Here is a 14,227-nt window from a genome sequence, read left to right on the forward strand (position 1 = left end):
CCCCCAGCAGGCAGGTCAAGCATTATTAGTGTTAGGATTGACAACGGCCTATAGGACTATCAGAAGGTGGTAAATGGGTGTATGAACCAATTCAATTTATTTTTATTTATTTATTTTTTAATGTATTATTTTTAAATGTTTATTTATTTTTGACACACACAGATAGAGTGCAAGTGGGGGAGGGGCAGGGAAAAAGGGAGACACAGAATCTGAAGCAGGCTCCAGGCTCTGAGCTGTCAGCATAGAGCCCAACACAGGTCTCGAACTCGTGAGCTGTGAGATCATGACCTGAGCTGAAATTGGATGCTTAACTGACTGAGTCACCCAGGTGCCCCATCAGTTCACTTTAAATTAACTGGTATTTAACTGAATATCTACTGTGTGCCCAGATTTATGCAGGCATCCCAGGAGACAGAAGATAAATATAATGATAACTCTAGTTGAATAATACTTGGTAACCTGTCAATTGTTTTCATGCACTAAATTTCATTTAATGGAGCATATCACTAAAATTTTATAAGGTCAAGTATCGTTATTCCCACTTGATAGACGGAGAAACTGAGCGACTTCTCCAATGTTCCCCCAGTGGTGGCACCAGCCTGGAAGTCAGTTCTTTTCATTTTGTTCCAGTCTTCTTGCCCTCACGTCATGCTGCCACTTTGTAAGACTGGGTCTGTGTCTTTGTGGGAGTAAGAAAGTGGTGTCCCGGCGCATGTCAGTCCCTGTGCTGTTTACATGTTGGTTTCCCTCTCTTGGATTGTGCTTCATGAGGGCAGAGACCATGTCTTATTAATTTGTCTTATTAATGTATCCCCAGTGCCTTCCATGTGCAAATGACATGCAAATGACTGCTGAGGGAAAGAAAGCAGAGACAAAGCAATAGGCGCGGTGGTTTGGGTAATGGTCACCATAGGAGGTTCGAAGGAGTGATGGGAAGGCTGCACAGGTCACATTAAGAATGGGAAAGTTTGGGGTGGTGGTGGAATAGGGGTCCTTCTGCGTCCCACTTACTGGGTGGGGAGCCACATGGTAACTGGGTCTCTGGGTCTTTGTGTCTTTCCCAGGTCCCCGCACCACACCCCGTACCCAGTAGGCACGCAGTAAATGTGTGATGACTGCCTGGGCGGGTCAGAACCTTGTTCTGAAGTGAAGGGAGATATGGGGTTGGCGGGGGGGCTCTGTCCAGCCTCCGTAAGCCGGGACCATTTTTCACGATCAGGGTGGCGTTAGAAAGTGGTGCTTGGGCTTTCTGGAGTCCCAGAGGCTGGGACTCAGAGTCTGGCTCTGTCACGACCTGCTATGAGTTCTTAGGCATGTCCCTTAACCCCCTGATCATAAAGTCATCTAACGATTAAGCGGAATGATACTCGTCCAGTGCTCTACAGGAGGTGGCTCTTCACACTAGTATTATGGGATGGTGTTGGCAAGGTGCTTGAGGCTGTCTAAGGAATGAGTGTGCGAGCAACAGCCTTGGAAGCGCTCTCATTATCAGCGACAGAGGAAAGCAGTTGGCCTCAGCACCCCCTGACTGAAGCAGTGAGGGTCACGTGTTGTTGTAATTCACACCTCTGACCCTGACCGCCATGCCAGGGCAGCCGTGCCTTGTGATTCATACAACATTAAGATTCTCACGAGCAAGACAACACATCAGCGTCACAGGAGCCAAGTTCATCCTACCTGGGAAGGAACAGAGGGAGGTTGGAGGAGAGACTGCAGGCCCCAGGGGTAGGGGAGCAGGGGCTCTATGCTTCTGACACCTTCTGAGGAAGGGGCAGGGCCCAAGCCCTACTTTCCTGCCCCGTGGAGTTCCAATTCCCCTACTCATGATAAGGAGCCAAGCGGCCTCCCTGTCCACGGCCAGGTGGACTGAGAACACAGCAAACTACGGCATCTTTCCGGCCTTCCCAGGCTGCGCCAGGCCCTTTCGTGCCTTCTTGCCCTTGCACGTGCTGTTCCCTCCACTGCAAAGCTCCTTCTCCCACTTTCCCACTGTGTGTGTTTCTGAGCTTCCGGGAAGACCTGTCACAGATCAGATTCTCTGCGAGGCATTTCCCACCTTCCCGGGGCAGAGATCGTCACCACTGTTTGAATAACTATATTATCGAATATTATTGAATTCAATAACAAATTCCCACATAGTGGGCATATTCCATCTAGAGGGTATATAGCCCGCCATATGGTCATATGTCTCCCTAAGATACCGAGAGTTGTTCTCAGGCAGGAACCTGGTCTTATCAGACAATGTATCTCCACTGTCCAGCCCGGTAACAGGCAGAGTAGATGTTTGGTGTCTGTGTATGGAACACAGGAGTGAACCAACACAAGAAGGAGATGGCCAGCTTGTTTCCTGAGCAGAGCAAGGCTGTTCCTGCCAGCTGGGCCGGTTCATCTGCCCACCAGTGGTGGGGGGCTCCAGCATCTTGGGTGCTGGCAGTGAAAGGTACCTGGCTGTAAGAGTTCACAGCGTAGAGGGAAAAGCTACAGGCACAGGGGGAAGAAACCTCTATTAAAGGGCAGTGTGTTGGTTCCCATTGAGTGGTAAGAGAAGGGTGGGCTGGGCTGGTCAGGGAGGACATCCCGAGGGAGGTGAGACTTTAGTTGGACTTTGAAGAATGGCCAAGCCATTCTAGCAAAGGAGGGGATCGGCATTTCAGGCAGGGGACTTGCACCAGGATTTAAATTTAAGCCAGTCGGATGCAAATCTCTTCCACTATTAAAGACCTCCAGGGCAGGAAATCCTTCAGCCTCTCATGGAAGGATAATGTTTGCTGTCTCTAAGGAGGTTCCTGGTGCAGGCCTCTGTGCTGAGTGGATGTCATAAATCCATAGATTAACATGCTCCCGTGTAATGGAGAGGGTAAGAGGCAGTGTCACTGAAACTGGCTGGCTGTTCTCTTATGGATAAAGATATAAACCTCTCATCCTCCCACATTGCAGGTGCCACCACCCAACCCTCCTGGAACCAGTATCTCAGGAGGCACGTGGTGGAGGCCATGGGGTGAGTGGCAGCTTTGGCTCAGCTCTGGGGACAGGTGTGCCGGCCAGAACATTCCTGGCTCTGCATCTGAGTTCTCATGGGAGCAGTCCAGCTCGGACACGCCTCAGACCAGATGATTCCTGAGGACAGAGTCAAAATAGTCCTGAGCCCTGGACAGACCTCGATTTGGTCAGTGCTACTTTTAGCACAATTGGAAAGGCTCGGGGCCAAGGACGGGAAGAGGAATCAGATGAGATCGTGGTAAGCCATCAAGCCATAGTAGCTGTTCTCTGATCGTTATTTGGAAGAACTCCTTTGGAGCTGGAGAGGGAAGTGGCAGCCGCTTTCTGGAAGTACATAATCCTTCCTCGAAAAAGAGATACAGAACGGACCAGAAAATGACAGATCCTTCTCAGGGCCGGCATGGAGGCTTGCACAACTAGGCCGAGCTGCCTGGTGGAAAGGAGCTTGGCCTTTGGAGAGGTCAACTCCTGCACCCAGCACTTACCAGCTATGTGAGCTTGGCAACTTGTTCTAGGTTTTCCATCATTAGCTTCCTTGGCTTAACGTGGAATTAACAAAAGAGTGGGTCCCTCTTGGACTTGGGGGCTGATCTAATGAGATAATGCAGGTAAAGCACGTGCGCTCCAGGGACTCAATCCGTACCATGTAGTGAGACTCCCCCCAGACAGCACGGAGTCAACTGTTGAGTCTCCAGGGAAGGGAACTGCAGCATTTACTCAGAGGAGCTGTTTCATGGCACCACAGCTGCCGTCAGGAAGTTCCTCTGAACTCTGACCTACACTCTTTCCCGCCTCTCTCTGATACCTCGCTTTACGGCCTCCTAACTCAGGTCTCATCTGGCCTAAATTGAAGCTAAAGGCACCTTTTGGTTGGAAGAGTGAGTTCCTCCTGGGGTTCCGGGCCAGAAGGAAGTGTGGCCAGGGATGGTTCATAGGTCCCTGACCACTTCTTGTACCCCGAGACTGTCCTTCCACCTCCTAGCCTGGGCACATAAGCATGAGGCCGGCCAGTCACCGAGGGACATCACACAGGAAGTGGGAGACTGCCGGGGCCAGTGGCCTTGTGCTGTCGGTGAAGCAGGGCTTGGGGCCAGTTTTCCATCCCCCCTTTCCCGCCATGACTGGCACCGCACTGGTGTCCACCACAGCCCTCTTCCCTTCTCCTTCCTGACCAACCTTGGGCGCGTGCCCTGTGGCAGCCCCAGTTCTGTGGGCGTGGCCTTGCTCTAGGAGGGTCAGATGCCAAGTGAACAGAGGCAGTCAAGATGGTGGGGGTGGGGGTCCCTGAAACAACCCCGTTTCATCACATCGGAGATGCCACCGACGGCGGGGTGCATCCTGATTTCAGAGAGGCTAAGTGGGAAAAACTGAGCCTTTTAGAATGGAGAGGAATTTCTCCTTCTTACTGAAACTGACCTTGTGCAGACCTTCCTTTCTTCTTTCTCTCCTTTTTACTCCCTTCCCCCTTATAGTTGTACACACACACGGAAAAGTACAAAGAACGAAAACGTATGTGGCTTTATATAATATCACAAACACCAGTGTGACCACCACCCGGGTGAAAAAATAGGATGCCACCATCACCCAAAAGCCCCCTTTGTGCTCCTTCCTAATCACTAACCCCAAAAGATATCGTCCCCAAAGATAACTTGATTTTTATGGTTTTCTTGCTTTCCTTTGTAGTTTTGCTATCTATGTCTCATCCTTAAACATCGTGGTTTACTTTCGCCTGGTTTCTGGACCCTATGTAGATGGAATCAGACAGCATGCAGTATTTCACTCCACAGTAGAGTTGTGAGATTCATGTACGGTTGTTCTGCATAACTGTAGCTGTTCATTTTCATTGCTGTATAGTATTCCCTTGCAAAAAAATCTGCCACCTCCCAGTTCCTCACCCTCCCGCAATCTCAGAACGATTCCCCCTCCCTCTGCTATCTATTTCAATCCCTCCTTCACGTTGCAACAAGACCGGCCCTTCCTAACCCGACCCCAGTCCCTCATGCCTGCTCGGACTCCTCTCCCATGGGCACCAGCGCTTACCCTTCCCAGGGTTCCATGCGCTACATGGATGATTTGCTTAGTTGTCTGTCACCCAAACCAGAAATGCTGCTTGTTTTTGAGGAAAGGGACCCCCACCTTTCTTTCCACTGCCACCTCATCCACGCTAAGGAAAATGCCTGGCCCACAGTAAGTGTTCAGTATGTATTTGTGACCTGGATGATCATAGCAACCTAAGGGGGTAAGTGGTGGTTACCACCCTTCCCTGTGTGTCCTCGAGAGTGAAGAAGAGTGGGAGAGAGTGGGGAGCATCAGGGATTCAGACTTCCCAGGAATTCTAGCTAGACTCAGGCTCCCTTACTTACTCAAAGGGCCGTTCCTTTAAGTGATTGTTCCATGCATGTTTGTGGGGAAAGAGAGGGGGACTGGGGGCCTTAGGGTCCACGGAGGCGCACTGGCCGGCTTTCTAGAGGAGTCTTGGGGGCAGCATGGTGTGAAGTAGGTAAAACGTGAACTCTAGAGCCAGGCTCTCTGGCTTGGAATCCTGGTCTCTCACCAGCCCCAGACCTTGGGCTTGTGACTCGGGTTCCTCTTCTGTCAACTGGGGGAAAGATTTCCACCTACCCTGAGGTGGTAATAAGGACTGAGTGAGTTACTGTTTGAAAGTGCTCAGAAAAGTGCCTGGCAGCCTGGCACTCGGTGAGTGTTTGTTAAATCAATCAATCATGAATAAAATCAATCTGCTGCTTGGCACACGTGGTTCCGTCTCTGGGAAAAAGCCACAGGTTGTTTTTTCTGACACATGGCAGGAGTCCCCGGCAGCCCCTTCCGCGCATGTAGAGATGTGCTCCTTTTTTTCAAATGGTTTTATCTCCTGGATTCTGGGACTGCTCCAGTCCCTGTGCACACACGATGGGGTATTTCCCCCGAACGTGGGCCTCGGGCTTCTTGGGGGAAGCCGTGAGGTTGTAAATCTCCCCCGGCCATTTTTCAGGTGGCATCTTTGAGAACTGCAGGCTCCCAAAGGGAGGGTCCTGGGACACAGTGCACGCCAGTGGTCTCTTACCCCCCCCACCCCCCGTCTTCTCTCATGGGCTCCATCCAGCCCTGCGGCTGCCCAATCTATTGTCAACAAGGTCCCATCTTTAATGGAGACCACCAATCTCACCTCCTCCCCTGGGACTCACTGCTGCTGAAGCAGCCAGTGCAGCCCATGCCCTGGGACTACAGCTGCCCCAGGGCACGCCTCCAACATTGTCTGTCTGTCCTGGGGGAGTTGGAGGGCAGCTTCAACTGTGCCCTCTCCATCCCACATGAAGGGTGGGTGTGAGAAAACAGTGTCACATCACTGGCAGGAATCCAAGACCTAATGTTTCTCTGGCACAGAGAGATGAACGTGTCAAGACATGGCTGGCCTGACTTCTTCTAGCTCCTGATGTATCTTCCACTGAAGCTCTGCAGGTACAATGCCTGAGCACCATGGGACAGACAAGTCATGGCACGACAAAGAGCCACACAGTTCCCCATCCTCCAGGGGAGTGAGTAAGGGGAAAGGAGGATTTCATGCTCATAACACTAGAAGGAGGGGTCACTCTCTTTGGTCAACAATAATCACAGGCCAGACAGGGGGCACTGATGGTCAGCGGGGAGAGAATTCTTACCCGAACAACTCCTCTTTCTCTTTCTACCCAATCCTAAATCCTAGCCACCCTTCCAGGCCTCGCCCAAGTCCCAGTGCCCCCACTGAACCTTAACGTGGTTCGTCAGCATCACCTGCGGGGCTTGTTAAAAACCAACATCTCTGTATTGCACAGAGCCTTCGAAGTTTCTGAGACCAGCTCTCCCACTGGGCAGGAGTCCTTGATGCCAGTGCTCTCGGCGATGCACCCCAACAACTTACAGGTGTGCAGGGATAGTGCCAAGGTGGCTTGGTGGGGTCTAGGGCGGTGGGAGTCCCCTGGTTGGTCTCCAGCTACAAGCAATGTAGTTGGTTTACTGTCATTTTCTGTGTGCACCATCTCGGAAAAGGTGGGGAAACGTGGCTCTGTGGAGCCAATGGACACGGTGCGGCAGCCCTTTGCTCTGATGGTGGAGAAGGTCTTTCTGTTGAACTCAAGTCTTCTCCCTACTCATCCAGAGAGCCTACACTGTCCTCTGAAGTCACACAGGGGCCTCTAGCACTGCCTCTCACTTCATGACAAGAGCTACCCACCACGCATGGCATGTCTATAGTTTTTGGTTAACTTTGAATACTTACCCTGTCAAAGTACCTGCCATGTATTCTCATTGAATTTTCTAGGCACCTATAAAACGGGCATCCTTCTTCACATTTCACGCATGAGAAAAACTAAGCCCAGAGGGGTTAAAAAAAACTGGCTCCAGGTTATACAAGCAGTGAGTGTCAGAGCCAAGACTCGCACCCCCTGTATCTTTAACCACGTCCACTCCACCTCTGGGCTCGACCATCTGTCAGGCACTGCGCTTTTTAACATATTATTGATCATCTTCACCACAGGTGGGTATTATTGTCTCCACTTTATGAAGAGGAAATTAACATCAGAGATGCTAGTTGACCTGTTCAAGGTCATATGGCAAGTACAAAATGGAGCTGGGATCAGTCTCAGGCCTGTGTACCTCCAAAACCCTCGTTCCTTATAAGGAACACATCTTTTCTACAGACCAAACATCCCCAGTCCTCTTAACCAATCATCATATGACACGTTTCCTGGTAGTCATTTGAACAGACATTTCCCCATCCTGACCGCTCTTCTCTGGACACAACTTGCCAAAGGACCTTTTGAAATGTGATCCTCAGTACTGGACACACTAATCCGGATGTGTCTGACCAACACAGATGGTCAAACTCCTCTCACCTATACTGAGTCCTCTGTTCTCGGACCCCTGGAGTACGTGTGTGTGTGTATGTGTGTTAGTGCTTGATTACATCATGGGTTGACCACTCCTGGTTTCTGTGTATACTTTATCCCCCCAGTTAAATGATCAGTCCCTTGACTGCGGAAATTATGTCTCATACCTGAAGCTTAGGTGTTGGTGGATAGATACGATACTTGGGACTTGGATTACATTTCCCCATAGAATCAAGTTATTTTGTTTTAACAGCTAGCTTTCCAGGCTAGCCCCAAAGGCCGATTTAGTTAAAGATCTGTGTTCTGGTGGAAAGGAGCCCACAGAATTCAGGGACAAACAAGAGATCTCACTGTAATTTCAGGTGGCAGACTAGACCTGAGTAAATTCTGAGATGGTAAGCACAGAGTTGGACCTCCTTCCTTTCCCTGCTGGCACTTCTGAGCACCTTTTCTCACCAGCCCCAGGACCCTCGTGTGACCCTGTGGTCAGCTTTTTGAATCTGAGGCCTCTGGTTGCTGGGACTTCAGGGTCAAATCTCCTGAAACTATATTCATGATGATGCAGATAAAACTTTCATCGGATTCTCAAAAGGTCAGGGACCTCGAAGAATCTGCTAGAAACAGAACAATTGCTAGAAACCTTTTCCCTGGCATGTCAGCCTGGTTTGCCTCCCCAAAATGCTGTGTTAAAAAATGTCCTGATCTTCATTTTCTACCACTAACAAGCATTGGTACTCCTCCCATGAAGTGGATCTTAGCTGAGTGGGAGTAAAACAGCAAGCTTTGGAACTAATTCATACTAAGCTGTGAAGGAATGATGGCGTCCCGGTCTCTCAATAGGCATCTGTTTTTGACAGGGATTGGATACCTTTAAGTGGATATCTGATGAGTGGAATTTCAGATAGTGTGACACAGTTAAAGGAAAAAAGTAGCAGACAAGATATTCTGGAACAAAAATGGTCTTTCTAATTCCCTCCGATTTTGCTTTTCAAGTTTTCTTACTTTTCCCTACAGATTCCCTAGAAGTGTTAAGATTTCTCTCAGCTCTTTCTGAGACAGGGCAGGTTATGGGGACTCCCGGAGGCAGACGGGCACCTTTGCAACAATGGCGGTGTCTGTATCAGGACAAAATACTGTCACATCTATCATCTTACTCTACCCTCACTACGACGCTGTGAGCTGGATATTGTCATTCCCATTTTAGAGCAGAGGAGACTGAGGCCTGATGGGGTTAAGCAACTTGCCCCAGGTCCCCCTGGCTAGGTAGAAGGGGTAGGGCACTCACATCCAGAACCATGCCCGTTCCATAGACCACGCACTCTTCCTGTTTGTAAGAGACGTCACTGTTTTCTAAGTCAGCTGTAGACGGATCATGTTAGTGGGTCTCTGACAGGGACAGATGTATAATTCCTTGGGGCTTAATACAATGGTAGGCCCAGGGAAGGTGGCAAGGCACATGTAGAGTATTTGTTGAGTAACTGAAGATAATGCCAAGGCACAGAAGCTACAGCTGGATTTCATGCCCACACCCTCTCCTTGGTCAGGAGCCCATATGCAGGGCACACGGTATGCCCATGGATGCAGCAGCCTGTTTCACCCAGCGGGGATAAGCCCAGCATGGAGGGTTCCAATAGCTGGGGATCTGACAAAGACTCACGAAGATAAGGACGGGCTCGGATCATGCAGAGTAGGGGAATGTTCATAGCAGCATTATTCGGAGGCCAAAAAGTGGAAACAACCCAAATGCCTACCAACTGATGAGTGGATAAACAAAATGTGTTCTATCCATACAATGGAATACTGTTCTGCCATAAAACAGAGGAAGCACTGATACGTATTACAATAGGGATGAACCTTGGTTACATTCTGCTCCGTGAAAGAAGCCATACACGGAGGACCACACATTTTATGATTCCATTCATGTAATATCTGAAATAGGCCAATCCTCAGAGAGCGCAAGTGGATTACTGGTTTCTAGGGCCCAGGAGCAGTAGTAGCTAATGGGTACAGAAAGTGTTTCAGTGATGAAAATATTCTGGAATTTGTTAGTGGTGATGACTGTATAACTCTAAATATACTAAGCATCTCCAAATTTAGTTAAAAAGGGGGTGAATGATATGGTATGTAAATTACATTTCAATTAAAAAAAAAAAAAACCACCACCAAGAGAAGTCCGCTGGTACATTTTATGCTCTCAGCTTTTGTGACATCATCAGACTTCAGACGAGGGCCCCGGAGAAAGGCCCTTCAGCTGCGTGTGGCCAGGTGGAAAGGCAGCCACCTGGGACACAGGGTCGGGTGAGATGGCTGTGAGCAGCGCACAACTGTGACCCTGGCTGGATGCCACACTGGCGCTGTGAATGTGATGGATGAAGAAGGGAGAGGAAAGGAAGGGAGGGTGAGGCGGCCTCACTGCGTCTGGAAACTAAGGCTGGCATATAAAAGTCCTGCATCCCACCCACCACCCCCAGGACAGGGCTCTCTGTCTCCACTGAGAGCCTCTGCTCGCAGCTTCCGTTACTTCACCTAGACTTGGCGTGGGAGCCCAGAGATGCTGTGGTGTTTCTTGGGCCAATGCAGAGGCAGTGTAGCCTAGTGGGTGACGTATTAGAGCTGCGAGGCACCACAGACCTGGGCTCAAATCCCGTGAGATATTGGGGAATAGGTTCCCTCTTTGAGTCCAGTTTTGTTATTGGTAAAATGAGGACAACTGGCTGGGTGGATTCAATGAGATGATGTCTGAAGATGCTTTGCATAGATCTGTCCCCCGCCCTGCAGGGGCTGCTGGGGCTTGGTTTCTTCTCTGGGACCGCCACCCCCCCCCCCCCCCCCCGAAATGCAGAGAATATTCTATAAAGTGCTTCAGTGGCAGCAGCACAGAGAACAGTCATGTTTTGGGTGGAGATGAGCAGAGTGACCCGGCAGGGCCAGGGGTGCTAGGATCTCGAGAACAGGGGGTGGGGGCAGAAGCTGGGCAAGGAGAGCGGAGCCTTTCTCTCCTTCCTCCGTGGAGAGGACCCTCTGCTGGGGTTTCTCCCCCGGCCTGGGTTTGCTATGGAGTGATTGCTTCCAGCAGGAGTCTGGCCTCTTTCAACCAAAAGGCAATAGTAAGAAAATATCACTGGATTCTTTGGGGACCCAATAGCAAGCGGCTAATGGATGAAACCTTCCCAATCTCACTGCAGCCTCACAGCAAAAAAGGCTCTGGGGGGAAAGTCCCAGTTCAGGAGCATTCTGTCATCTGAATCTATTTCTGTAGCTGCTAATGCCACACAACAGTGGAAATGACAAGAAGCCTCACACACAGGACGAAAGGAGTCAAAGAATACGAGCTTCTCCCCGAGGGAAAGAAGACAACAGAAAAGACTAGTATTTATGACAGAAGTTTTAATGAACAATCTCTACTAATTGAGACTGTGGATTTAGCATATGCTCTCCACCTCTTCTGCAACCCAGGTGAACTAATGTCCACATTGTCCTGGATGCTCCAGGTGAACAGGCTACTGTGTAGAATGTTCATTAGACAATAGTATCTGCTTCTCGGGAAGTTGGCAGTGTTTGTATCCAGACTGGTTTACTCCGGCTATACGTGCTAGTGTAATCATGTGATTTAATTAACTATTCTGTAAACCAATACCATCGAAGTGCAAAAAGAAGGTTATTCTTGCTAAGAAAACTAAGTGGAATGCTTTGGAAAGATTCGAGATTCCGATTTCCTTAAAAATGCCACATAGTTAGGATCGGTGAGGCAAATTTAAGAGGCTGGAATACATAACAAAAGTCTAGAAAGATCCCGTAGCCAGATCACTTCCCAGACATCAAAGTTCTTATTGATGTTAAATAAGGATGGAATTTATAGATGTTCTACTATAGGAGAGGTCTGTGCTGGTAAAAGTATGACCCTTAATCAGAAAAAGATCTTCCCCCCTCTATCAGGACATTTGCAAACCAACGTGTCTGCATATATTCTACATTAAAATAAAATGTATCTTTTTGTTCTTATTTATTTTTTAATTATTTTTTTATTTTTGAGGGAGACAGTGTCAGTGGGGGAGGGGCAGAGAGAGAGGGAGACAGAGGATCCAAATTGGGCTCTGCACTGACAGCAAACAGCCCCATGTGGGGCTCGAACTTACAAATGGCGAGATCATGCCCTGATCCGAAGTTGGATGCCCAACCGACTGAACCACCCAGGTGCCTCTGAAATGTATCTTTTTAATGGCTGTTCCTTTCTTCAGCCAACTTTTCCACTTAAGCCATCAACAAATGGGTTGTCCCCACTGTACTGGATAGGAGAACGTCTACTGTATATTGAGATCTGTCCTTTTTCATACTTTTTTCTAGCCTATTTTCCCAAAACTTGAACAGCTACTCTATGCCCATAAGGCATTACCGCAGAGTTGTATCTCCCAAGAGCTACAGTCTTAGAGTTGTTCCTCAAAGTGACAATGAAAACAAAGGCGGTCTTCGAGTGATCAAATATGTTTGGGGAAATCTTCCAATCATGACCCCTCTTGCACATTCACTAAGAATCAAGAACTGAGCTAAACTTTGTATAACCCAGATTTTCCCCAACTCATTTAACCTGTCTTGGGAGCAACGCCTGTAACATCCTATAAAGGTGCACACTTTGGGAAGCAAATCTTTAGGACCCACAGGAGAGATGTAATGTATGATCTCTATCCTGGAGTAATTTACAACTGAGTCAGAGAAAGACATGGAGGTTTCACACATACACATATATACGCAGAACAGGCCAGTAATGGTATCCTTCAGTACATTTTTAGGGTCAAAAGATGGCAAAATCAGTAAGTATTATAGATCAGAACAACAGATCAGCCGTCCACCTCTAATTTGCACAAATTGTGGGCCCGAGTCTCAAAAACTTGCTCTTAGTCCTAGACTAAGTCCTTGCACTGTTCTAGAAAGTTCAAAGAGGATTCGTATTTCTCAAATGTAACTATGTACCAAGGTTGGCTCTTTATACATGTGATCCCATTTAATTTTTCAAGCATGAGAAATGGGTATTATTTTTTTTCAAAGAAATAGACTCCAAGAGATTGCACAGCTGGGGGCAGGACCTCAGTTCATGCCCCTGTGTGTCTGTCTTGAAAGCCTGTCTTCTTTCTGCTGTGCTCCCCTACCCAGTCTTCATAGCCTCTCCTGAGCTGGGGTTTGGGGGCATGTGCATCCACCTGTGTCTGGGTAGCCAGGCTGATCCATGGCCCAGCCTGGGCCTGCAGGCGACAGCTGTGCCGTGCTGTGTCGCTAGAGCCTGGACATCTCCCCATCCCTTCCTTCTCCGGTCCAGAGGTTCTGAGTTGTGACTTTTTTAAAGGGCTAGGGGTCACTCCCTTGTCCTCTCCTGATGGCCGCTGTGAGGAAGGCATTAACCGAGGGAGGACTTTGCCAATGTTAACTGCTTTATTAATAGTATCCGCACTGAGTGCACGCGGAGCTGGAGAGGGTCCAGGGTGGGAGGGTGTGGGGCAGAAAGTCTTACTCATGCTTTTCAGCAAGCCCTCTCAATGGTTCCCAGTTCCTTTTGTAGAGCCGATCTGGGTCTTTCCTCCCCCTCTTCTTTGTGCTCAGTGACTACCCCCCCTCTTCTCCACCTCTACCTTCCCACCATCCCCAGTCTGGCTGGAAGTGGCCATCGAGTGGAAAAAAACGACCCTAAGCTGTAGAGGGGGGTTCAGCAGGAAGGGGGCAAAAGGGCAGGATGTAAACTGAAGTCCAAGGTCAGAGGGGAGACACAGCCAGGAGGGACAGATAGGGTGACGCTGTAGTCTCAAGACTTAAGTCAGGGGCGAGTTGCAAATGGGGTGTGGCAGGTAGCTGAAGCAGGAGCCCGCAGGGGTCAGTGCAGGTGCTGGCCTGGGCGCCTGGGCTTGTGGGCAGGGGAAATGGTATTGCAGCCTCCTCTCCCCTCCTATGCTTGCCTTTTCTCCCCCTCAGGGATGATATTGCAGGTATGTTCACATCAGTCTTCAAAAATGCATGGGGTGGGGGAGGCAGGGAAGGAAGGACAGGGAACTAATGTGTATTAAGCCCCTCGGTGTGCCAGGATCTTGGCAATTATTCCGTTGCTTCTTCGTCATCTTCACAAGAGGTGAGTATGTCCAGGTTACAGAGTGAGAGGTAGAGTCTAGATCTGAGCTCAGGTTTGGCTCCCTCAAACGCCCATGAGCTTCAACCACACTCATAGTGTAGAGTTACACATCACTGGGCCACAAGGTGTGGAGCCAGCTCTGGACCCGTGGCAGGGTGGGGATGGGAGAGGGACGGCTGCCCCCATGCTGGGTATGATGGGCCAGGGCACAGAAATGGATCGTTCCCAGGGAGCCCTTCTTCCCACAGGT

The 14,227-nt window shown here is 49.4% G+C and overlaps 1 protein-coding gene across 10 annotated transcripts in view; it reads right to left on the reverse strand.

The window, feature by feature from the left end:
* The window catches only part of PKNOX2 (PBX/knotted 1 homeobox 2), a 315,397-nt gene that overhangs the window by 4,667 nt on the left and 296,503 nt on the right, over positions 1 to 14,227 (reverse strand). The window lies entirely within an intron of this gene.

Source organism: Panthera onca, chromosome D1, assembly GCF_046562875.1.
Source record: "Panthera onca isolate mPanOnc1 chromosome D1, mPanOnc1 haplotype 2, whole genome shotgun sequence".
Classification (NCBI taxonomy): domain Eukaryota; kingdom Metazoa; phylum Chordata; class Mammalia; order Carnivora; family Felidae; genus Panthera; species Panthera onca.